General features: G+C 40.9%; 1 protein-coding gene across 4 annotated transcripts in view; it reads right to left on the bottom strand.

Moving 5' to 3' along the window:
• The window catches only part of LOC135935697 (uncharacterized), a 266355-nt gene that overhangs the window by 190433 nt on the left and 52307 nt on the right, over positions 1-23615 (bottom strand). The gene's annotated exons all lie outside the window — the stretch shown is intronic.

Below are 23615 nucleotides of genomic sequence, written 5' to 3'. Positions count from 1 at the left end.
CTTTTGGTTGCTTTATTTGAAATAACAAAAAATTCCAGTGTGATGAAAATAGCTTTTTATTTTTAAAAATGTTTTGTAGCAACGTTTTATCAAAGTATCTCTTTACAGTGAAAGAATTTTTGATTAGAAGTCTCAAAACTGAGGTGGCCCTGAAGAGGACAGGCCTAAAAAACTAAACCAACTGTTGGCAGGCAACGAAATCGGATTTGCGATTAACCCGGCGCGTGTTTGTGTGCACGTGTGTCAGTGTCACAATTTCGGACCGGAAATTGCGGCTCAGCTGGCAGTGCAGGGTACCTGGTTGGCATGGGTCTCATTAGAGCACCTCCAGCCGCCGACATTTGCATTGACGACACGTCTGAATCGTCGCGTCTGCCGGAGGATGAGCGAGCTGATTGTGCAGGTGCACACATATGTGTGTGTATCGCTAATGCCAGCAAGCAGCTCGGCGGTGTCGCAAATTTTCCACGTATTGTATTTCTCTCTGCCGTTTCGCATTGCATGCATAATGCAGGCAAAAACCGGCAAAATGCTCTCCCGCACTCTTTCTGCCTGCAAACGACGCCGCAGTGGCATAACTAGATTGGTCTGGAAATACGAATGGAAATTCATCACAGATTTTTTGCTTATTTCCGGAATAGCGCAGTTTTCTGGATTTATTTAACTGTATATGAATTTAATATTAAAAATCATAGGGCAGACAGTAAACGTATTATTTGTTAACTATTCTTTAGTTTAGTTTAGTTCATTTATTTGTATTTTTTTATTGAGAAGGGACAAGTGTGTCATGAAAAATATTTTGAAACAGCATTATGTGTTTAATCTCAGTAATCCGCTGAGATTTAATTTCTCATATGGAAATATCTTATTTTTATACGTTATTTTAATATTTGAATTTTTCGTTTTCTCTTTTTTTGCATAAAAAGAAACGTTGACAAGTCACGCCACTGGGCTGGTGGCCAGGGGGTGATTTAGCAAGTGCACAGAGAAGAAAAACGTACACACAACGTTTTCCTGGGCTGGTGGGGGCACGTGCCAGATAAAACTAGTGCCGCTGCTGTGTATATGTGCGAGTGTCTCTGCCTATAAATTAGCGCCGGGCTGCATTTGCGGCCTTTTTTAGCGCGGGACACCAATTTGTTGCGCGCCCGAGAAAATGAGCTGTCCCGGTCTATTTCTCCACTGCGCCAGGGCTTATTTTCCAGGGTTCAGCTGGCAAATTTAAGGGGTGCGCGAAATTAGAATTCCTTTCCGTGTCGCCCTCGTGTCTTGACTCCAGCACAGCTAGCATCTGCCTAAAAACAACCAGCGAGTAAGCTCTTTACGGAAATGAGCAAAAAGTAATTCCTTTGATGGAACACGCGCGACGGATTGCTCCATTTTGTCTTTTTTAGCTGAATATCAACTTGGAGAAAAGCTGCGGTGAGCAGAGAATGAGGATGGCTTCACTTATTTTTGGACAGCGTATAATTAAAAGTAACTGCTTAAATCGATCTTCTTTTTCAATCAACCTAACTCTAAAAATATAGATAAATTAATTCGATTTCAACATTTGGGAGATTCCATCAAAAAAAGCATATAATTTTTTTGCTCTTTTTATCCCTGTCCGAGGACCGGGAAGGGCGCGCACTGCACTTGCACGAATGCTGAAACCCGGGTGCGAATAACACTGCGAACGGATAATATGGGCGCACCAGGCCGCACAGAGACCCAGCCCACTCAAGGGCCACTTGCCTGCGTACTCAAAATTTTATCATAAAATTAGCATACTTTTAAATACTGAAATTACCATCAGCAATTTTTTAACTATGTAAATAGCTAAAAGCGATATGAATTTTCCTCTCTCGGAAATCGAGTACAATAAATGATTTTTTTTGTTCGTACAAAAACGGAATTCGAGTACCAAAAGAAGCAGAGAAACCTATTCCGCGAAGTCGGCTTTGGTTTATATTAACATAGCACCAAAGGCCGAAAGGAGAGTAGCGTAAAAATTTGCTGCTTTTTCTGGACAAATGAAGCTTATTTTTCGACGGTAGACGGAGCAACGTCGTTAAAGTAATCTCTGTAAGAGCATCAACAAAAGCTTAAATCCGTCTACACAAATGACAGAGACCATTTCCACGCAAAGAGGGCGGGCGGAAAAACTTTTTGTTTGTTATCAGTTGCTGCGGGAGACAAAAAAAATGTAATTTTTCTATTCTTTGGGTATTATTCTTTGTGCAGACACGCTAATGCGTCCATTTGGCCCTTTATCGTAACATACAGAGACAATTTTTCCGTTTATGGAGTGGAATTAACGAACACATTTTAAAATTATTCCACGGGATTTTACTGGCTGCTGCTCAAGAGCAGAGGCAGGAAGTAGAAGCATGAAAAATAAAAGCTGCTTCGAATTTCAATTTGAAAATTTGATTAAAATTTCTCTCGAATACATTCTGCGAATGAATTTTCATATTACATTTTTCGTACTTGTGGTATGTGAAAGAAAAATGTACGTAGCCATCGGCATATTTTATTCATCTCGCGCTGGCAAAAAATACTTTCTTCTCTTTCTAACCACGTTTCAACCTTCTTGTAAGATATCATTATTTAAGAGGATGTTAATGATTTTTGAGAACCATCAAGGCAAGAGTGGGGTCTCGTGCGTTCAATTGCACAGCAGCAGTCATCGAGAGAATCGAGCACTTTTGCAACTTGCGGTGCGCAATCCCGCTTTAATGAGGACAGATCCGCACTGCTGAAAATGAAAATAACAAACCAGCCGCCGGTTTCAAAGCGCAGCGCAAAAATTTAAGTGCAAAAGAAGCGGAGCAGGAAGTTTGCGCCAACTCTCTTTTAATGATCTCTGTCCATAAAGGACGCGACTGCGGTTTTGTTTGCATCCAACAAGAACCCGACTCTCATTCATTACCGCGCGCGCCAGCAAAAAGCACGACTGAGGGTCGTGAAAAATGTGATCTTCTCCGAATTATAAATGATTTCCCATTCTTGTGACGGTTTTTGCGTTTGATCAATTGATATACATCGTAAAAATCAAGAAGAGCAGACAGACCATTATACTGCCGGAGAAGCATTCGCTTTGAGAAGATTGCTTATTTATTTTCAGAGCAAAAAATCCTTTGACAGACAAATTTTGAGTAATTTGAGGACAGAAAAAAGTTTAAACATATGCTACAATTTTTTTCAAAACTTTTTAATTTAAATTACCTTCACGCCCCAGCCAGATGTGTTCGTAAATTAATTCTCAAATGCAAATTTTATAAAGCCTTTGTACACGTCCCTATCCCTACTTCCGTCTGGGGCTGCGGCGCAAGATGCGTCGCAGACGAGCGAGTGCATGCACCCACGGCTGCACGGCACCCACCTACTGTCGCTCGTTCCATCGCTGCTCAGTCGGTCGTTTTCATAATTTCAGCTCGCAAAAAGGAGGAGACGGGCGGGGGTCTCTAAATAAGCCGCTTATGCGCCTCTGATGTTTTTCCTCGAATTTCGGAGGCAAAACGCGTGTGCATATTCTCCTCTCGGGCACAATGGGCGAACAAGAGCGGCGAGGAGTACAGTGTGAATATTTTGCTTAGAGTGCACGCACGCCACGGCCCGGGCACCTCGGCAGCTCCTTTGATCCAGAGGCGAGCTGCTGTAAAAAATAAGACCCGAGGATTTCTGACGGGCGAGCATAAAATATGTTTTGCGGGAGATATAGTCATCTGTAAAGATTGCACACTCGCTCTCTCAGCCTCTAAAATCCCTGAACGCGATTCAAAGGAAATTTTCAATAATATTTTATATCTCTCGTCGGCTGCATGAGGATGAATACCAAGGGAGAGTTTCGCCTCCCTGGCCGGCAGCTGGTTAGTAGAAGGGCTTCTTTTTCGGATCTCCAGCTACGCGAAAAGGAATTCGACGCCCAGATTTTCACTTTGATAACGCGAACGGCGCATTCCGAAGAAAAGCAAGCGTGCGGTGATGTCTTTGATTAGACCTTCATGTGAAAGTCGTGATTGCTGACAGCAGTTCTTTTGGCATTGTGGCCCTTTCTGTTCAGAATTCGACATATTTTTTGTGATGATTTTCAAAATATCTGTCCATGGGCCTGTAAAAAATGTTCATTCATCAGAAGCTGAATACACTGAATGAGAGATATCATCAATGATTTCTCAGTAATATATTATTTGAAGAAAAGAGATGAATTCTTAAAATTCAATTAATCACAGGCTTTCCCTCTTTTGGCAATAAATAGGGTCTGTTTAATATTTTTTACAATAAAATAAGAAGCTTGGATAGTAAAAAATAAATGAAATAATGGATCAAAAATATAATTTTCATTTTATATTTAGATATATATTGTCAAGGATTTAAAAATACGGGACAGTTCAGACCAAAATGGGACAAATTACTTACACAACCTCTTTACCTGGCAGTCGAACAGTTTATTTGATTTATTTAAAAAAATTCCACCCTGTTTGATTATTTTCTTCTCTTTTTCGTAATATATGGCTCATATTTCATGTTAAAAAATCTATTTGATAAATTGATGCAGCAATTCAGTCGTTGGCTAAAGAGCTTTGCTCATTGCACCCAAGCCCCTGGTTTACTGCAATCTGCAGCAGCAAAATCCGCAACTAAAAAATGTGCTCTTCCGCGCAGCAGCAAACCGACAGCCTGACTGAGCTGTGGCATGCAATTGGGCATTTTGTTAAAAAATCTCTCTCTTTCTCGGATTTGATGTTACGATAAGACATGATTATTAAAATAACAAGGCAATTACATCCTGTCTCTCCGCCGCAGCAGCTGAGGGAGTCGGGTCTGATTCTGCATTTGACGAGCGCTGTTTCATTAAGCGAAGAGAGGGAGGAAAAGAGAAAAAGAACGGGTCGGCTGCCGTTGCAGGCAGTTCTTTGAATGTGCGATTAATTCTCAAAGGGGATGAAAAAGAAAGATTCGAGAGAGATATGAAATAAATTGGCCCCCGGTAATCGTATAATTCATCTCGCGCGCCGTCCCTGCGAGTCTATATATATTCTTCTGCCATTCCTTTCGACGGGAGAGAAAGAGAGAACTGCGTGCGATCAATATTCAATCAAAGAAAATCAACACTTGGCACTTTTCGACATTGTAGTGCTAAGACTGCCTCGGGCGGCATGATGGATTCGATACAAATTTATCGATTTGCCGGCTTGATAAACATCAGAAAAGTGCGCTGGTGGTGTTCTCCGGGGATGAGGGAGAAGGTGCCTGTGTATTGTGCTTCAAGAGCTGATTTCGCACGATCCCAATGAGTTCAAGTGTGAGCACGGAGGGTATATATGCGACTCTGCATAATTTGTCTCCCAATTCCTCCTCTAATGCCCCCGTTTTTCCTCGTTCTTAAATTTAAGGACGTGCAAATTAGAATTGTTATAATCAAAACAAATATGTTCATCATCAAATGTTGACGAAAATGTGAACAAGTATCAAATAAAAAAATTTATGTCAATTGCTTAGGGGTTTTCTGGGAAGCATTTTACTCTTTTTAAATAACTCGTTGTTTGTTTTTAAGATTTATTAGTTTACATTTCATCACAGAAAGGAAAAACAATCGAAATTAAAACTAGCTTGCCGATGAAGTCTGCAAATATTTATTTAACCAAATTATTCGTCGTCGCTCGCAGTGCTTGGGGATTATTTATGAAGGGATCAGCAAAATCATGTACACGAAAAGGGCTAGGCGCAGCATAACTTGGCAGCGGGCTAGACAGCGAGAGCACACAAGAGAACACGCCTGGCGGCCGAAATTTGCATAAAATCCCCGCGCAATAACTTTAATGCCCGACAAAATTTGGCCTCAAACGCTTTTGGCGAATCTGCATTCAGAGAGGCGCGCGTTCAAGGGGTCACAATGTCGGTTCTAATTGGGGTTAGTGGGAATTTGAGCGTATTTCCCGACGTCAGGAGCGAGTATCAGCCTTCGACTGGAACGGCCCGAATACATGCATACACACACATACCCAGCCGAGCGAGCGTTTCAAAGGCTGTGCACCGAGCGAGCGAGCGAAAGAGCGAGTGTCTCGGAAAATTCTGCGCTAATGCTGTTCAAACACACGCGGCGCGCTTTCCTGCTCTGGCTATGGGCCCGTTTTATTGCCGCTTGCTTCTTCTGCTGCTGGTGCATGCTAATAAAACCACCCTTATTGATTCGGCACCCCCGCCCGCGTCGCCAGCTCTTTCTTAATACGGTTATTCGCCCTCGCGCGTAAAAGCCAGATTCTATCCGTCATAAAGGCGTAGCGTTGAGATAAGAGCATTCGAAATCAAATCTAATAGAAATAAAATCTCCGTTCTCAGTTATGTGACAGCATATAGATAGAGAAGATCATTTAGAATGGTTGAAGCATTCTGCTATCATCAATTTTGGGTCAATAGTTTCCAATCACTCTAAGAGTCCCCTCAGATATGTTAATTTTTCCAAATAATGTCTGCCGTATTAATCTCTATTTATTTTGCCAGAATTTATTTCCCTGATTTGATTTCAACTTGTAAATAATGCAAAATTAGTGAGTGTAGCATAGTGAGCGGGGGCTATTTTCTTGGTATTTCGGAAGCTCATATAGGAAGGTCATAAAATATCCAATTTCCGGTTTCCAAATTGCAGAGGATGCTGGTTTCTCCACTTGAAAATATTTATCAAGTAATTCAAACACACATACGATGAATGGGCGACTGGATGGATATTTTCGAAGCCAGGTTTGCGGATGATTAGCCGAAATTGCAATGCAAAACACCTTGGCTCTCCATTTTTTGAGACCACAATTTTTTATTCCCACTCGTAGCGTCCGTGCAATAAAAAAATCCAAACTCTCCATAAGTTTTCATTCCATTTTTTTAGCATTGCAATCAGGAATTATTCAAATAAACTCCCTTGTGAATAGCTTTAATTTTATTTTAAAACACAGATTTTGAAGGGAATGCCTGTGATTAATAATTAAATTTGAATACACGTTTTTAACATAACAAAATTGAATTTCCACCTCAAATCGAATAAATATTTATAAAATATAGAGACTGGAAATGTTACAAAATTGTAAGTTTAGTTTAGAGCGGGACGTCTGATTAAAGAAAATAAAATCTCATGTTGTCTTGGTAGGCTAAGCAAGGCATGAAATAGGGGTGGCTGCAATCACTATGTAAAGGATTAATTAAACTTTTCGATTACAATAAGGATGAAATCCAAGTTAAATATGTAAAACGAAAAAATATTCAGTTTGTTGTTATAGTTCCACTAATTCAGAGCAGAGATAGAAGTGAAAAATGTATATGTATCTCTTCGAATCCATAACGAAGAAAATTTACATATTCATTGAAAAACCTATAAATATATCCCAGAGTGCTTTTGATCGCTAAATTTAGAAGCGCAATTTTTGGCCCTCCGTGAATGATAAACATCACCTTTTAACCTTTTATTAGAATAAAGCTATCACTATGTGCTGAACGTGGGAGGCTAACATTGTCCTCTGCTCTTAAAATGCCAAAGTTGACGAGCTTGAGTTTTCGTTATCAGAGCTGGGTCAATTTTTTCTTTGTTTTAATCTCTCTCGCCGTCCAGTCAAGTGTGCGTAAGCCATTATAGTTCGGCCGGCAAACTTGATGGTCGTGGATAGTGCGCGGTCTGTGTCGGCGGGCGCGCGAGTCAGTCGGCCGACGCCGCGCCAGTTTGCAAAGTATGCAAATTCAAAGACCTCGTCGTTTACTGTATGATCCTCCGTAATTGAGTTTGTCTGCAAGCGGCGGGCGGGCGCGCGGGCGAGCGCGAGAGCGGGCGAGGGGAAGATTAGCCGAGGGCTTTGTTGGCTAACGAGCCATCATCTCCCAAGGCAACTCACACTTACCACTCTCACTCGCTCACTTCATCATACATTCAGCGCTGACGATTTTGTCGCCGCCGCCTTTTCTAACTTAGGGCCCCCGAGAGGCTGGTGTTATTCTCATCACCATTTCCGACTGATTTTATTTGTCTGCGCCTCTTTAACAGCCCCAGTTTCGTCTTTGGCGTGGGCAAATCCGAACCTCAACTGTTGTCAAGTAGTTTTTTGTCGATGGACTCCCTCAGTTCTCAGTTTTCCAAACCAAAAATAAAGGTTTTATTTTGTCTGGGGACGGTAGCAAAAGGAAAGGAGTCAGATTTACAAAAATAGGTTTAGAATCCGTAGAATCTCACCGAATAGCACCTACGCACTGAACAGAACCAAAATATCCAATTCCAATGTTTCTTTCCAGGCGTTAGAAATAGGGGTTAGTCTGCTATTTTCGGATCACGAAAGAGCATCGTGAAAAAGCAGTTAAATTTGATATGGTTGCATGGTGTGTTTACCGATTCGCATCATTATTCTCTCAGAATAAATCGCCGCTCAGGCTGGGGCCTTGTTAGTTGGCCGTAGAGTCACGCAGATCGAAGAGACCGAATTTATGGCCGTGAACACCGAAAAATAAAAGTAAACAAAGGTCTATCCGCCCCGATAAGAACGAGAACCGAGAGGCCGCTACCAGAGCGTTGTGTTTTGTGTTGCAGGAAAGACCTTTCCAGCTTTATCTCAATTATTGCCGCTGCCACTGAAGCAGGCAGTCCCGAGATGGATAAATTATGCCTTGTTATTGCCGCCACACCACGGTACCCGGCTGCTGTTGGTATTTATTAGGAAGCCAACAATTTTGCGCGCTTTATCGCGCGACTCGCTCCGAGGAGAATAAGGTGCGCCAGCTAAATGAGCGGCTTTTTTGCTCCAACAACGATTTGCGGCTGGAAATGACTTGAATACAAATTTGCCGCTGCTGGCACCGAGTCGGACCGAAACGGTTAAATCAAATAATTTATGGAGTGGACACTTTGGTAGCTCGGCCAAGAACCGATTACGGCCAGTAATTGTGGCGGTCTAAAATTGGAGCAAATAGAGAACTGAGAAGACATCGCGGCTTGATTATCTCAATTGTCATTTATTCGGGGGGAAAATTGGCATTAACGCAGAGGTAAATTATTTCGATAATTTCACGAAGAAACGAGATCATACCGGGGATGGAAGCTTCGCAAATTTTCCTGGAAAGACTCCCTGATTTATATCATGCATTAGTCGCAAAAGAGAGTCGGAAATCTGTCACATCTGATATTATTTATAAACCTCTCGTTGAGTCTAAAATTTTATGATCTGCAATATGCCATTGAGAACTGATATTTTGTTTTGAGAGCAGGTGCCTGGAGCACTTTACACTTCAGCAGAAAGTGAATACGGAGTACTTATTTTCCGAATCGTGCAAAGTTAGTCGGGGGAAAAAGCACTGCGGAGCAAATCGCCTGAAGTGCTTAACGCAGAGAGTGCGAGAGCAATACAGTATTGCTCGCGCTCCATTGTTGATACAATTGCTTTCACAAAAAGGTTTTGCTTGGCTTTTATAGACGCGAAATCACCCGGCAAAGTTTACCTCTGCTCATTTATCAGCGCAATAAATAAAAAAATGTTATCGATGTAACTCAAAAAGTGTAACGGATTTTTATAAAGGGTTGCATTTGCTTACCACACGGTTATTTTCACCACTGAGTTTTAGTGGTTTTACCAATTTCTTGCGCAAGAATTGAATTTATTCCGTATTTCCCAATGAAAATATAAAATTTGCGGTCGGAAGTGGTCACAATTTCCTCTACTGTGCAGTTTTTTTTCTTTTAAACTTCCATTTGCTGCCTCAATTTATCTAAAAATTTCACCCTGACAATTTTTCAAGTCGTGGTCATGAGCTAATAATTAGAAAATTATTGAAAACTGAGGTGCAAACATTGCCTGCAAGAAACTGGTGAAATTGAAAAAAAAACATTTTACCACTGCACTGCATTTTTTAATGCGGGTTTTTTGCAACCCTGTTTTACATAACTTTCTCAAATAACTATAAAATACCTTTTTGGTCACGAGAAAATAAAAATTAATATCCGTTAAGGTATTGGATTTTTTTATATCTTAATTTCTATATTATGAAAATTCATTGATGAAAAGTTTTAATTGTATTCATCTGCAATAATCAAGAAAAGTTAAATTAAATCTTTTCAGACGACCTTGCTCTTTATGCGTCGAAGAGGTCTTGAAAGAGCTAGCGAATTCAACTACTGCGTGCTGTTCATCGTACCTTTCTTTTTAATAACAGCAGCAGGCAGACCGTGCTGGTGGGCGCTGTTTCTGCCAGAATTTGTCTTACTTACAACAACAATAATAATAAAAAGCCCAGCGTCCTTTATCTATACCGTTCCACGGAGCCGTATCGAGCACAATGGCGCACGCAGACCATTTCTTCATATCGGAATTGCTGATATTATTATTTTTCGTGCGCTACCGACTGCGCCCGCTCCCAAGCTCTTGCTTTATTAAATCTTCAGAAAACAATCCGGTCTGTCCACTGAACGGTCTCTTTATTATTATTTTCTTGGGAATGAAGAGTGGACGAAGGAAAACTTTCTTTTCCTTATTCCTTCCTCGTGTTTGCTTTCAAAATAGGATTTTTGCTGAGATGACGGTAGAACTTTTGCCTCGTGAATGCTTAATTTAGGAACGAGCCATTTTTCCCAGAGGATGGACCCTGGAAATGGAACTTTCGCAAAATAATTTTCATATGGATGGGAATGAACCGTGCGTCCTTTCCTCGAACTTACATGTGACACGGGTGTACGACCCCACTTCCATTTTTCCCCTGTTATAATATGAACTGGCTGCCTCTCAGAGTACCCGATTTATGCTCGGACCATCTGGGTCGGGGCAGACAACAATATGGGGCTGGTCGCAATACCAGGGACCAGTGTAGAGATTGAAGAGGGTGGAAATAAGTGTGGCAAAATGATGGGCCCGCTCTTTATTGGGCCTTAATAATTCATGTGCCCTCGGAAATATGATGGCTTACAGTTTGTCTTGACTCCTTCGGCCCGTCATCGTTTGATATATAACTGCTACTAACTCAGCCAGAAATATTATACCTTTTCTGAGTTATTAGATTTTTATCGATATTGAGCCATCCGACCGTGGACCGAGCATGCACTGCTGCCACCGGCAACCAGCTGACAGCGTTTGCAAATTCCTATTGGATCGGAAAAGTTTCCCTTTGTTGATCTGCACGCGCGCTCTCTGTTTGCCTTGGCGACTGGTAAATTATTGCTGCTCGTTTATCTTTCACTGCTTCCATTTTCTCCTTTTGTTGATTGGAACGTGCCCCGAGACGGAAAGTTTTATGAAGCTCTCGCCGGCTTTTGTCTTCCGTTTTCGCTTCAAATTGATAAGTGAAGCGAGTTAAAAGATCCTCTCAAATTGTTTCCTCCCAATGAAAAGATCATTTTTTTATTTCAGCTCTGAAAGGACCGTTGCGTTTCGCCCCGTCGAATTAAATCGGTTGACCGGCTCCCTGTCGCTGTGCAATTAGCAATTTCTAGGTCGCGCAGCTGTTCGGTGTATCTCATTCGATCAGAAGAGTCGCACGCTTTGACTTTTAGCTCTCTGGTGCAACAATCAATTACTTTTAATCCGTCCGCATGTGCATTTAATCCTAAATTAAATATCGCTGAGCCTCATCATCCCGTCACATGCACGGTGTAATCCCCTTAATGAAATTCAGCAACGCCAACAGCAGTCACACGAGAGAACATGCGCCCGATCCGATCACTCATGAGAATTGAACTTGCTGCATAATTTACGTGCACGAAAAGTTCTGCGTGATCACTGCGACTAGAACGAATCCATCAAACTCGAGCGAACTATAGACGTGGACGACGGAACCTAAAGTTGTAATTGCAAATTTGCCCCCCGTCATGTTCCTAGTATATTTTCATAATTCATGTCTTACTCCTACTAAACTTGTGCTTGTGTGCTGCATCGGACACGCATCAAGTTGTGTGGAAATAGCTGTTGAATGCTGAGTTTGTTTAAGTTGAGCCTTTCAAGGAGCCTGCATCTTGATATTCCTCTTTCCCTGGCTATTTTTATGATAATTATTAAATTTCAGTTTAATTCCAGTTTTACTCGAAAGTGGATAAATTGAATGAAGACTTGTCTGTTTTTAAACATATCAAGGGAAAATAATTTTTGGATGGAATTATTTAAAAATTTCTTTTGATGGTATACACTCAAAAAATTGGTGCATATTAACCAATACTTTACCAATCCTCTTATTTGCAAAATATCTTTAATTCTTGCATTTTTTTACTTCCAAAATTAAAATAAAATGTGTTTACATTAAAATATTGCACTAATATTTATATTCTTTAAGATCTGCGTACATGACAGAATTGAATATAGTTTGTTTTTCTGCTTTCTATTTATTCCCCGCATATTTCTGTATTGAGAAGGCATATTTTGCAGAAAAAAAAAATAAATAAAAAGCTAACCAAGAAATTTTTTAAAGACTTTTTGTTTGAGTTTCCGTCCATAGAGCCGAAAATATTGAAACCTCGAATAACCATTTGGCAAGAGAGCTGCTTTTCGCAACAATATTTCACACCAAACCACGACTGTGTAAAGAGCATTGCTAAATATGAAAACGTAAGCGGAAAAGCGCCTTTCTGCGGCAAAAAGGGGAGCCTGGGAGCGCCGGGTGCGAGTTGGTTTTGGCACCAAGGCGAGTGGGGTTAGCTTGCTTGCTTTCTTGGCGGAATCACGTATTCACATTAGACATAACGCGAGGGCATGATTCACGGCAAACGACAGGCGCTGCTCTGCCTCAACTGTGCCACACTCACTCAGCTGAATCTTTGTATCATTTTGTACACTTGTTGAGTCCATTGTAAACACCCGTTGTAAAAAATACACCAACAGCAGCGAGCACATGTCAGCAGATACATATGCTCTAGTCCAGACATTCCACTTTCTTTAGCGAGGTCAAGAAAAATGCTTTGGTCTGTCTTCAAGCGCAAATATTTGAGCACCAGCTTCAGTCTCGACCGCTTTTTGCTGGCTGAGGGCCTTTAATGTGGAGCAAGAACGATTCTTTTGCAGCAAAGAGACATTTTTTGCTAAAAATAGTCAGTTTTTGTGTAACACACTGCGATAAAAAGAGGCACATGCTGAATATTTCCTCGAAAGAAAGCCACCTGTTCAAGTTCACAAGTTTAGTTGCGTAAAGCGGGAAAGCCTTTCTAGCAGTATCCTTTTTGTTCTTTTATCACAAAACGACGTTCAATAGCACAGCGCTTTTAAGCCTCAGTATCAAATTGTCAAGTTTGCTGAGATAAAAGCTTTGCTTTTTCTGTTCAATAATAATTATATTGCAAGGTCCCAGCAGATCTTTGGCGTAGCCTTTGAATGGCCGCGACGAAATCCGGGCTCACAGTTCTTCTGACTAGAAGGCTGAGCGATAAAACGTCAACGTTTGTCCAGCCGGCTTGTTTTTTAGTGATAAACGCACCCATTGCGAAATCCGCACTTCAGACGCGCGGTTCAAAGCGGAGCTAACAACCACCGCACGAAGCAAAAAGCTCTTTCATCAGCGAAAGCGGCATTTATTGAAACTCGGTGTATTGCGGCGGGCGTTGTTTTTGTCGCAAAAGCAACCAGCGCAAAGGCACCGAAACGACTCGGCTATCGAGAGCAGACAGAGCCATTGAAAGATTAAAAATGCCGCTCTCGCAGTAATTAGTCGCATACACGCTTTTGCCTCTCACAAACGCAGGCTTTAGTAGCATTCAACCGATCCTCTCGCCGCTTGCTTGTATCCAACATGATTTATACGCCAGGTTGGCGCCAGCGATGAATTCTGTACAAATGTATCCTCTACGCTCTATGCAAATGCAAAGCGAGCCAAGAAAATTACCATACAACCTCACGGGACGCTTGTTTTGTGCGTATAGCCGCCGACCCCTGATATGCGCGAATTACGCCCGGCTGAATAATTAGCTTCTCCGTCAGTAGCCCTATTGGAGACGAAGGTCTGCCTGTGTTTGATATAATTGTCAGTTTTCCCTCCTGAAAGGCAGTGCAAGAAAAGTGATGTAAATAAAAGTAGGCAACCTGTTAAGCGTAACGATCCGACCGGTTGCATAAAATTATTTACATATTGAAGCCCCGGAAAGATGTATTATAATTAATTATTTTAGCGAATTCACCAGTTGTATAAACCCTTAATGTTCGAAGCTGCCAACAGATGGCGCCACCGTATACTTTCTTAATTAAGTCAGTTTTAAGGCACTTCCGCTGCGATTTCAGGCACAATCCTGCCACTTAGGGTTCTTTACTTAATATGTTTTCAGCACGTCAAAAGAAATCATTTTAAATGAAGAATGCACAATGACAGGATTGAGTCTCAAATCGCAGCGGAAGTGCCTTAAAACTAAGTTTTTAAAGAAGTATACGGTGGCGCCACTGTTGGTGGCTTAGAACACTAAGGGTTCATACAACTGGTCATTAGATCTTAAGTTAAAATAAGATCCAGAAATATTTTTACGAGGATGACGATCGCTAATTTTAAATGAAACTATTATATTAATTTTAAATTAAAAACTGGCCTAGAATAAATAAATACAGATTCAATTTTCACGTGGTTAATTTGGCCTTTTTATCGACGGGTTGATTATCAAACCCATTAAACTTCGCCGAGTTGGAAACAATTGAACCACCGCACAAAATGCAAACGTGCTGGAAAGTTGTCGAACTAATCAATCGTCGCCTTTGTTGGGCACGCAGAAAAAGACGGAAAGGGCCACGGGACGTGATGAGCCAAATGATTTGCATTCATAATCCGCAAAGTTGGTCGTCTTAGTGAAAAGTTCAAGTCGGCGAGGGCGAGAGCCGGCCGGCGGTTTAGGGCTGCTTATCGTTTGTCAGTGTGTGTTGCTTATTTCGCAATAAAGGCGATGGCGGAGGCGGCGCGCAGCCAATTATCGGCCACTGTGCCAAGACAAACTTTGAACGGCGAATATCTTTCTGCGGCAGATATGGCCGCAAAGTTTGCTGCGCGGACAACTTTTGCCTGTCACTGCTCCAACCGGTCTGCCAGCCTGCCTGCCGTGATTCACTTTCTTGGCCGCTCGCTAAGCATACACACAGGAAAGACTTAACCGCCGGCTCGACCACGACCTCCGTCCGCCGCTCTCCGGACGCCCGCCGGGGACCCAGAGTGCACACAGCTGCGGACGCTGACACATTTTCGACCAGAAGAGAGTCGCGCAGACGGTGGCAAGACCAGGTTTTTGTCAACTTCGCAGTGCGCAAAAATTAATCACTGGTTTTTGCATCCACATTAGTCGGGGGAAACTACCTTTTCTGTTTAATCTGGTTTAAAAATGTCCTCATTTAAAATAAATTATTTATGCACTTCATTTCCAAATTTTTAATGATTTTTTAAACAAATTGTTGGAGTTGACGTTAATTATATCTCCAAGATGAAATCATTCGTGGTTTTTCTTTTTTGAATTTTGTATTTTGACTCAAAACGCGCGGAGATAAATAGAGGATCTTATTTTTCTCTCTAACGCTGTGCAATGCAAATAAATATAGATAAATGATTAAAGGATTTAAAAACAAAAAGTTTTACATGCAGAAAATAAACGTTTTAAAATTGTAATTGTTAATTTAAATTATTTAATTAAAAAGGCAATTTTATTCAACAGTGAAATTTGTGAAATATTTTTCTTTTGTGAATGATTGAAACACAATCCTGGATTTTAAACAAAATCAACGATCATCTTTATAATTTAATTATTTAATTTGTTCTTTAAATCAGAAATAACATTGTCTCACATGCCCAGTGCGAGAAAGGTTCAAACCAGAAATTTGCTATTGTTTTTCTCCTCAATGCAATAACTATGTCCTCCAAAATAAAAACAAGCAGTGTTAAATTAATTTGAGTAAATTAATTGAGTAGCAAAATATTTCAACATAAAATGAGGGACTAAAAATATATTTTATTTTAAACCGAATTGGTTAAAACATTTAAATGATTAAAAAGGATTTTCTCGTCATACAAATAAACGACTCACGAGTACATGAGAGGTGAATTTAATTGCACTCTGCGTTCGCCTCTCTGGAGCAACGAGTACGTCGAGTTCAGCACAGAGTGCAAAGGAGATTTGCAGCCTGGGGGAGCAGCGAGCAGGTTGGCATGTAACTTTGTCGCTTCCTGACCCAGGAAATGAAACACCGGCCACCACCATTACCCAGCAGACCGGCATTTTTCCAGGCCGGTGATATTATTTGAAGCTGCGCATGGTGCGATCGGGCGTGAGAGCAGGGGTGCCGGGCCAAGAGTGGAGCAGCCATCAGGTTTTAAATTAGCCGCGCTAATTAAATCGCAAATCGATGGGAAAATCGAGCCGAACCGAGGAGAAAATTGAATTTGGAGTATATCAAATGTTTGGTGAGAGGGCAGAAAGGGTTGTAATTAGCAGCTCTCTGGTGCGCGGCAGACGCCCCTTTCAGCGGCGGCAGAGGAGTAGAGTTTCGGCGCTGATGTTTGTAGCTCTGCTCGAGCACAAGAAGCGAAACTTTGCCTGTTCCGATGTCGGGCTTGAGCTGGATTAACGCGGCTCTCTCACTCCGGATCATGCATTTTAAACGACGCTGCATATTTTACAGCTTTTTCTCCTTTTCTCCGGTACAATTAGGATGAATACGCAATTGAATCGGCGTGCATCCTGCAATATTGCTTGGCTCATGAATCATTGATGAAATGCACGCCGAGCTAAATCCCGGAGAGCGAGCGAGGCAAACAACGTGAATCTCCATTTCAAAAGCCCTGATTTGCCGCAAGACAAGCGATGCAGCAATAAAAATTTTCTTCCACGCCGGGGACGCACACATCTAGTCATACAAAGAGGACGAGTTATTGAGTTAGTCGGTAACAAGAGGAATACTATTATCACAGCGGCGGTATAAGCTCTTCTGCGAAGCACAGTACTGTTTTATTGAACGGCGGCGCGGCACTTAAGTTGATGTAATTTTCTACTCTGTAGCATGGGCTGCGAGAAAAATAGTAATTCGAGCTGCGGAGCGCAGCTAGAGAGCTTGAATGGGAAATCTAGGCGCGCGTTACGACAGGCTGTGTGCTCTGCTCTCTGCTCTCACCTCAGCTGGAAAGGAATTTATATCACTTTGTAGGTGGCAAGAGAGTGGCAGACTGAAATATGTAATTTCATTTGAGGGTTAAAAGGGCTGCCTGGCAATAATTCTTGTAGCAGCAGCAGCAGCAGACAATTTGTACGCTGCACTGCTGCCGGGCTGTGATGAAATTAGCCAGACCCAGTTTTGCGAAATGAGCGAAGGCGGTGGCGGATGGAGCGGCCTGCAAACCGCCGCCTTGCGTGATGTTGATTTCAAATTATTCAATTAGGCTGCCGTCTCGACCCGGTTTCTTTGCATTATTCAGACTCCCTCGTTATTTTTGCACGAAGCTCTGCCCAGATAGAACTAATCCCTCTCAGCCGAAGAAATTTAATTTAAACTTGCTTTCCCGTTAATTTGCACAACTTAAATAACAAGACAAATAAAAGAAATTTAATTCAGAAAAAATAATAAATTCGTTAAAAAAAATGCCAGCGATCTGCTCTGAAAGTTAAACGAGAGAGAGAGAGGCAAAGTTTGAAGCATGACATTGTTAAATGCACTTAGCGGTAAAATATAGCTCGCTTCGCTATTAGTTTCTATAAATCTATAATTTGTATTCAGTGCGAAGAACACGTGCCTGCTAAAACATGTCTTCTGCATTACGTTTCTACGCCACCAGGTACGTATAATTTCCAATGCCCGCGTGGTGAGCACATAATTCATTGCAAAAACTAGAAGTGTGTCGTTGTAAGAGGTGTCACTCGCTACTGGTGTGATATATTGCCACACGGATAAAAATATCGGGAGAGTGGTGCTTCAGGGGCACCAGTGCAGCCAGATGCATCCTTAACGAGAACGGATAACACAAGTGGAACATAACAGGAAATAATAACCATGCAAAAGGGACGTGTAAAATTAATTTTAAAAGTGTGAGCAAGCATTTAGAGCCATATCATTAAATTATTAAATTCATAAGAGAGCAGAGAATGCTATATTTTCACATTTTCTCATTTCTAGCTCTGATTAAACTAACAGAATTTCGTCAAAATGCAATATTTATAATTATAAATGGTTTAAATCAACGGACTTGCACGAATGTATTTCAGTGATGCAATTGAAAATAACTATAATAAAGTGAAAGCTAAATGGCAGGCGCGTCATGTGTTCACGTGCCTGTCTGTGAAAATTCCCAGTTGTATTCGACTATCACGAGCTGGTTATGAACAGGTTTTTCAATATTTACGGTGCATCGGAATCGCGATCATGGACAAAGAAACACAAGTCAAAAGTTAGCCACCGTGTAAGAACATCCTTAATTTTCTTGTTTTTTCCTAAAAAAAATACTTTTCACAGCAAATATGCGTCCCCTGGATTACCATTTGCAAGCACGAGAAAATCGTTTCATCCGTTCCACGTATAAATTTCGCGCTATTTTACACGTCCCTGCTAAAACTTCTCGCCGCGTGACTCCGGATTGGAAATTTCCATAATATTTATACATACGCTTATTTCCACTCCACTCATTTCAATAACACAGAATTTTACATATTTGCGGCGAAATAAAAGTTTGCTCGGCAAAAGAAGCTCAAGTGGAGGCTGTTCTATACTTCGGTTGCATACGGAATGAGCGTCGTTTTGTGCTTGTGCTGCTGTGTCCTCCTCGCCGCAGCGTGTGCGTTTTGTTGGTGTGCTGTGTGTTTTCCTTTTTCTTCTTCGCTGTCGCTCTGAAGCGGAGTAGGGACTTAAAAAGAGAGAAGTGCTTGTATTCGGGACGCGATATTGAATGATAGATCTCTGCTGAGGCGGCGGGCGCGCGCGATATTTCCAATTCAAAGTATTATGATGAGATTTTGTATTAAAACTTCTCGTCGGGCTCGCTTTCCGCGCGTCGATCGATCCGCTTTTCTGGGGTGGCAAACGAGATATCGCGCGCGCTTTTCCTTTTGTGTGCGGCTGAGGCTGCTCGAGAAAGCCACCAACGCAGCCCGCCCGCCTTTCTGAATATTAAAATTGTAATTTCGGCCGACGTGATTTATCCTTTTACCGCATGATTCAATTTGAGAGCCCCAAAATTGAATTTAAATTTATTGGGATGAAGTATAATGCGATGCCGCGAGCGAGCCTCTCTAATAACAAAGCCGGCGTAGTTTTCTCTCGCGATACCTATCTGCAGAATTTGGTTATTGTTACGAAAGTGACTTTGAAATAATATTGTTATATGTTGATAATTGAATTGTGAGAAAATTCAATCACGCTGCAATTAATTATTAAGTAAACTGGAATTATTCAAATGAAAAATAAACTGAAATGGACTCGTATCTACAAAACAAAATTCAAACCGCAGAACTAACTGAAGAGGATTCTGTTCTACCAAATTATATTAAATATAATTGATTGCTCGCATTTTTATTCTGGATAAATGTCAAAATGTATATTCCAATACAATATAAAAATCCATATATTAATGGAAAATTTCATTTTTGTTGCTCAATAATCTTCACTTATTTTACAAGTTTTAAATTCAACTTTGCACCCAGGGTTGCAAAAAACCTGCATTTAAAAAAATGCAATGCAATGGTAAAAAAACTTTTTTTTTAACTTTTACCAGTTTCTTGCAGGCAATGTTTCCACCTTATTTTTCAATAATTTTCTAACTATTAGCTTTTAACCTCTACTTACAAGCAAATGCAACCCTGAACGCATGAAATGCAGTCAAATATAAATAACAAATAACAATTGTATTCTTCCTTGAGAAAAAATATTTACTCGAGGTTGGTTGCATTTGTAGCGGTACAACAACGCGGTCCTGTTTTTTGTTGGAAGCCAACAATTTTCGGCGGTTTGAATTATTGTAATTTTGCATTATTGTTTAACAGCAGAAAGATGATTTTAAAATAAGAATTCAGTTTTCGTCCGTCAGCCACACGGTGCTGACGTGATTTGTTTAATTGTGCAGAACCCGATTCAAAGGGGTGAGTCCAACCGTCAGTTAACAAAAGAATTTATCACTTATTATTGTAAAACAATTTCAGTTCTTGTACTTGATTTAAGTATCCGATCGGATTTGCAACTGTAACTAATACACCAACAAAATTCGTCAATCTGAATTCATCGGTCTTCATCATTCCAAGCCCCTCTTCATTACCCCCAAACATTCTTGAGAGGTAAATGAATGACAAGACTTCACCCTCGTTTATTTCAGAGTTATTTTTAATTAAACTTAACCAGTTTCGGTGGATCCATTCCTCCTCGTTTCATGAAAATGTGTTTTTATGATTGATTGAAAGCTCACGTTTTCCTGTCGGAAACAGGGTTGGTGCTCTATTATTGGACAATCGGCATCACATAATGCATAGGTGATGAATAATCACTCGTTCAATAGCAGTATGTGCAAACTAGCGAATTTCATTAACAGCGTGAAGTGATGCAAGCGGCATATTGCACGCTGTCGGATTAGCTGCTGCTGCTGCTGCTCAATTGCAAATGGTGCAATTCCCAGAGCGTCAAGATTAGCTTTCAAATAAGGTGTCACCACGCTGGCTGCCTTTGAAGGCAAAGTGCCTCAACGAGAGAGCAGGCAAATCGTGTTATTTGCAACGGAGAGAGCATTGGAAAAAGTGCACTCGCTGTGAGAAATACATTCTCGAGCGTTGACAACAAAGAAAGCTAAACGCAAAAGCGTCGACGATTGGCTGCGAATAATGGCCACTAATAATATATCGATATCGCAGGGTAATCACATCATTACCTTCTACAGTGCACTAGACGGCGAGAGAAAGAGAAAAAAGAGCTAGCCGAGAGCGTATAATGCACCACACTCTGCGCTCCACATTTCACTGCGGCGCTTTATTCAACAGAACGGACGTATGCCAAGGTGCATTTTTTGTACATTGTTGTCGGCAGGCAGCGTTTCAAGATGCAGCGGGAGAGAGAGAGAGCTGCAGACGAGAATAAATAAACGAGAGCGGGCTCAGAGCCTTTTGTGTGCATCATGCGACTGCCTTCACCACTGACAGTCTGCTGCTTTTTGCCCACCTCCTCCCTCGGCGTTATTATTGCGCAATTGGATTATTTTTGCTCGGGCCCTGCATGCACCGCTGCTATGCAAAATAGGCCAACGTGAGAAGCCTCGAGAAACTCTGCACAGCACTCTTGATGTGAAAGGTCAGCATTTTTATCAACCGCACGCTCGGGTTCTGCCTTGAGGGCGTATTGAATATACATGCCTACTCTTTTGTGTAATTGATTCAAGTGACTAGAGTGGATGCATTTCTTTTTATTGCTTTTCAGTTCAACGCGTTGTGGGAATCAGATAGACTTTATGAGACCAAAATTTGCAATAAGCTGCAAAGAAATAAACGAAGAATCAATACTTTTTGAGCGTGTAAATCAGAGCTCACTATGATAGCAACAACTAACTACTCATGAATAAAAAATTACCATAACAACCCTTTAATCTATCTTGAATATCACTAATCCAGCGCGTGCAGGATATTTATCGCATACATTTTTTAAAAAAAAGTATCTCCTTCAATAGAAAGTAGATTATAAATCAAACGACTTTTCTTTGAAGTGTTTCCCCAAACTAGATTTTTTAACTTCTGTTTAACCTGAAACCATGTGAATAACAACAACAATATCATCGTGGCCAACTCTCTAAACTACAAACAGGTGGAATGCTTCTGAACATAATTTTAATACAAATAAAAAAATTGATTTAGCAAATGAAAATGTTGGTTAACCAAACTTTAACGGCTGAATTTGAATACATCGCAAGATCTCTTTGACGATGAATAGCTTTTGATCGACGATTTCCTTGTAACTGGATTTAAAAAAAAAATTGTAGCGCTCACCAACAAAAAGCGTACGAGTTTGAAGGGAATTCTAAAAATACATCATTGAAAGTAATGGCATCAAGACTTGTCTGTATTTTGCACTAACATGCTTTTCAAAATATCAAAATGATCCTTTTTAAAGCCGGAGAAGCTCTTGGATGATAATTTAGCATAAGTTGCATCAATTTGTCAAATTTTAATCCTCTTTCAGCATGCACAACCTAAATCCATTCACACAATTGCACACGTGGGAAAATCATCCCGCTTTGCAAGTTGTCGCGAATTAAATATTCCTCTGTGTCTGCTGGCATCGCCTGCTCAAATTTCAAAAGCCACACTAGCACTCCATGCATAATCTAAGCGGATCGCATTTTCAGACACCGCAAGAGAGCGGAAACTGTCTTCTCTGTGTATAGTCGAGGGTGAGAAAATCCATGGTCGACCTAAATAGTGCGAAAATGCAGCGGCATCCCGGTGGTATGAATACCAAAAAATATATATGGAAGAAAACGTGGCTAGAGCGGCGCAGGATAGGCAACCGGCGCAGCGGTCTCTTAAAGTCTGTTCAATTGTATATCCGCGTTTGGTGATGCTTGTCACGTGTGCCTGAATATCATAGCCGCGCCGGGGAAGGCCGAATACACACACACACACACACACATCACCCGCCGGCAGCCCTGCATGTTAAAGAGAAAATGCCGTATGTATATGTGCGTCTAGTGTGTGTTGAGTATAGAAATATCAGGGCTAGCTGGCTGCGGCTGAAAAGACGACCGGCGCCCCTATTCATAATAAAGCGCGCGAGAGAGAGCTTTTCTTTCCTGCAAAACATCTCGATTGGACTGCGCATGAAATATGCATATCAAAGCGGTGATACCGCCGCTCATGTGCCGCGTTTATGGTTAAAATATCATTTAAGCCAGCGAAACATTTAAAACGCGCACGCCGGAGATAAGCGAGCCCTAGCTTTTTATGCCCCGGCACCAAGATGGCTGTTCTCGGGCATGAACGTACGCACGCACACCCACACTAGATGAGGGTGTACCTGCCGCCTGTTAAGGCCTGTGCAAAATCCGGTTCGAAAACGAAAGCATTTCTGGTGGAAAAGTGGCTATAGATACACGCTCGTGGTGCTAAGCAAAAACAGTGGACATAAACGAGAAAGCGCTTGCAAACTGAATATAATTTATAATAAACTATTTAGCCGGTGGGACCTTGATGCTCTAACGAGAAAATGAATGGCTCTCAATATAATATTCCAACGTCATTATAAAATAAAAAGTGGAGATTTATCACTGCTTGAGATAAAAAGGACGACGGAAAAATATTCAGATGAATCTATGAAGATTTTGAGTAAATTTATTTCATATTATCCGACAAGATCATTCTGTTGATATAAAACTTTCCAAAATTATTTAATCTTAATGAAACTGATTTCCTAGAAAATTATTAATAAAAAAGGTAAACAAATAAATGACATCAAAAACGTGCGGACCGCTTCTTAAATAACTCAACTAAATTGAAAAAAAGATTAAAACTTTTGAAGTGGAAACTGTAGCGATAATTATGGAGATTAAAATACACAGCTCCTTTTAAAAAAATACTTCGTTGGTATTTTCAGTAATCCTCACTTTTTAGCATTCAAAATTTGCAAACCAATTTACTTTTTTCAATTTTTTTTTTTTTAAATGAAGTTTCTCACTAACTAGTACAGTTAAAAATAGATAACAAACTTAACAAAAGGATAGCA

This window comes from Cloeon dipterum, chromosome 2 (genome assembly GCF_949628265.1).
Source record: "Cloeon dipterum chromosome 2, ieCloDipt1.1, whole genome shotgun sequence".
In the NCBI taxonomy this organism is placed as follows: Eukaryota; Metazoa; Arthropoda; class Insecta; order Ephemeroptera; family Baetidae; genus Cloeon; species Cloeon dipterum.
The sequence above is the reverse complement of the archived record's forward strand: the minus strand, read 5'-3'. Positions and strand labels throughout refer to the sequence as shown.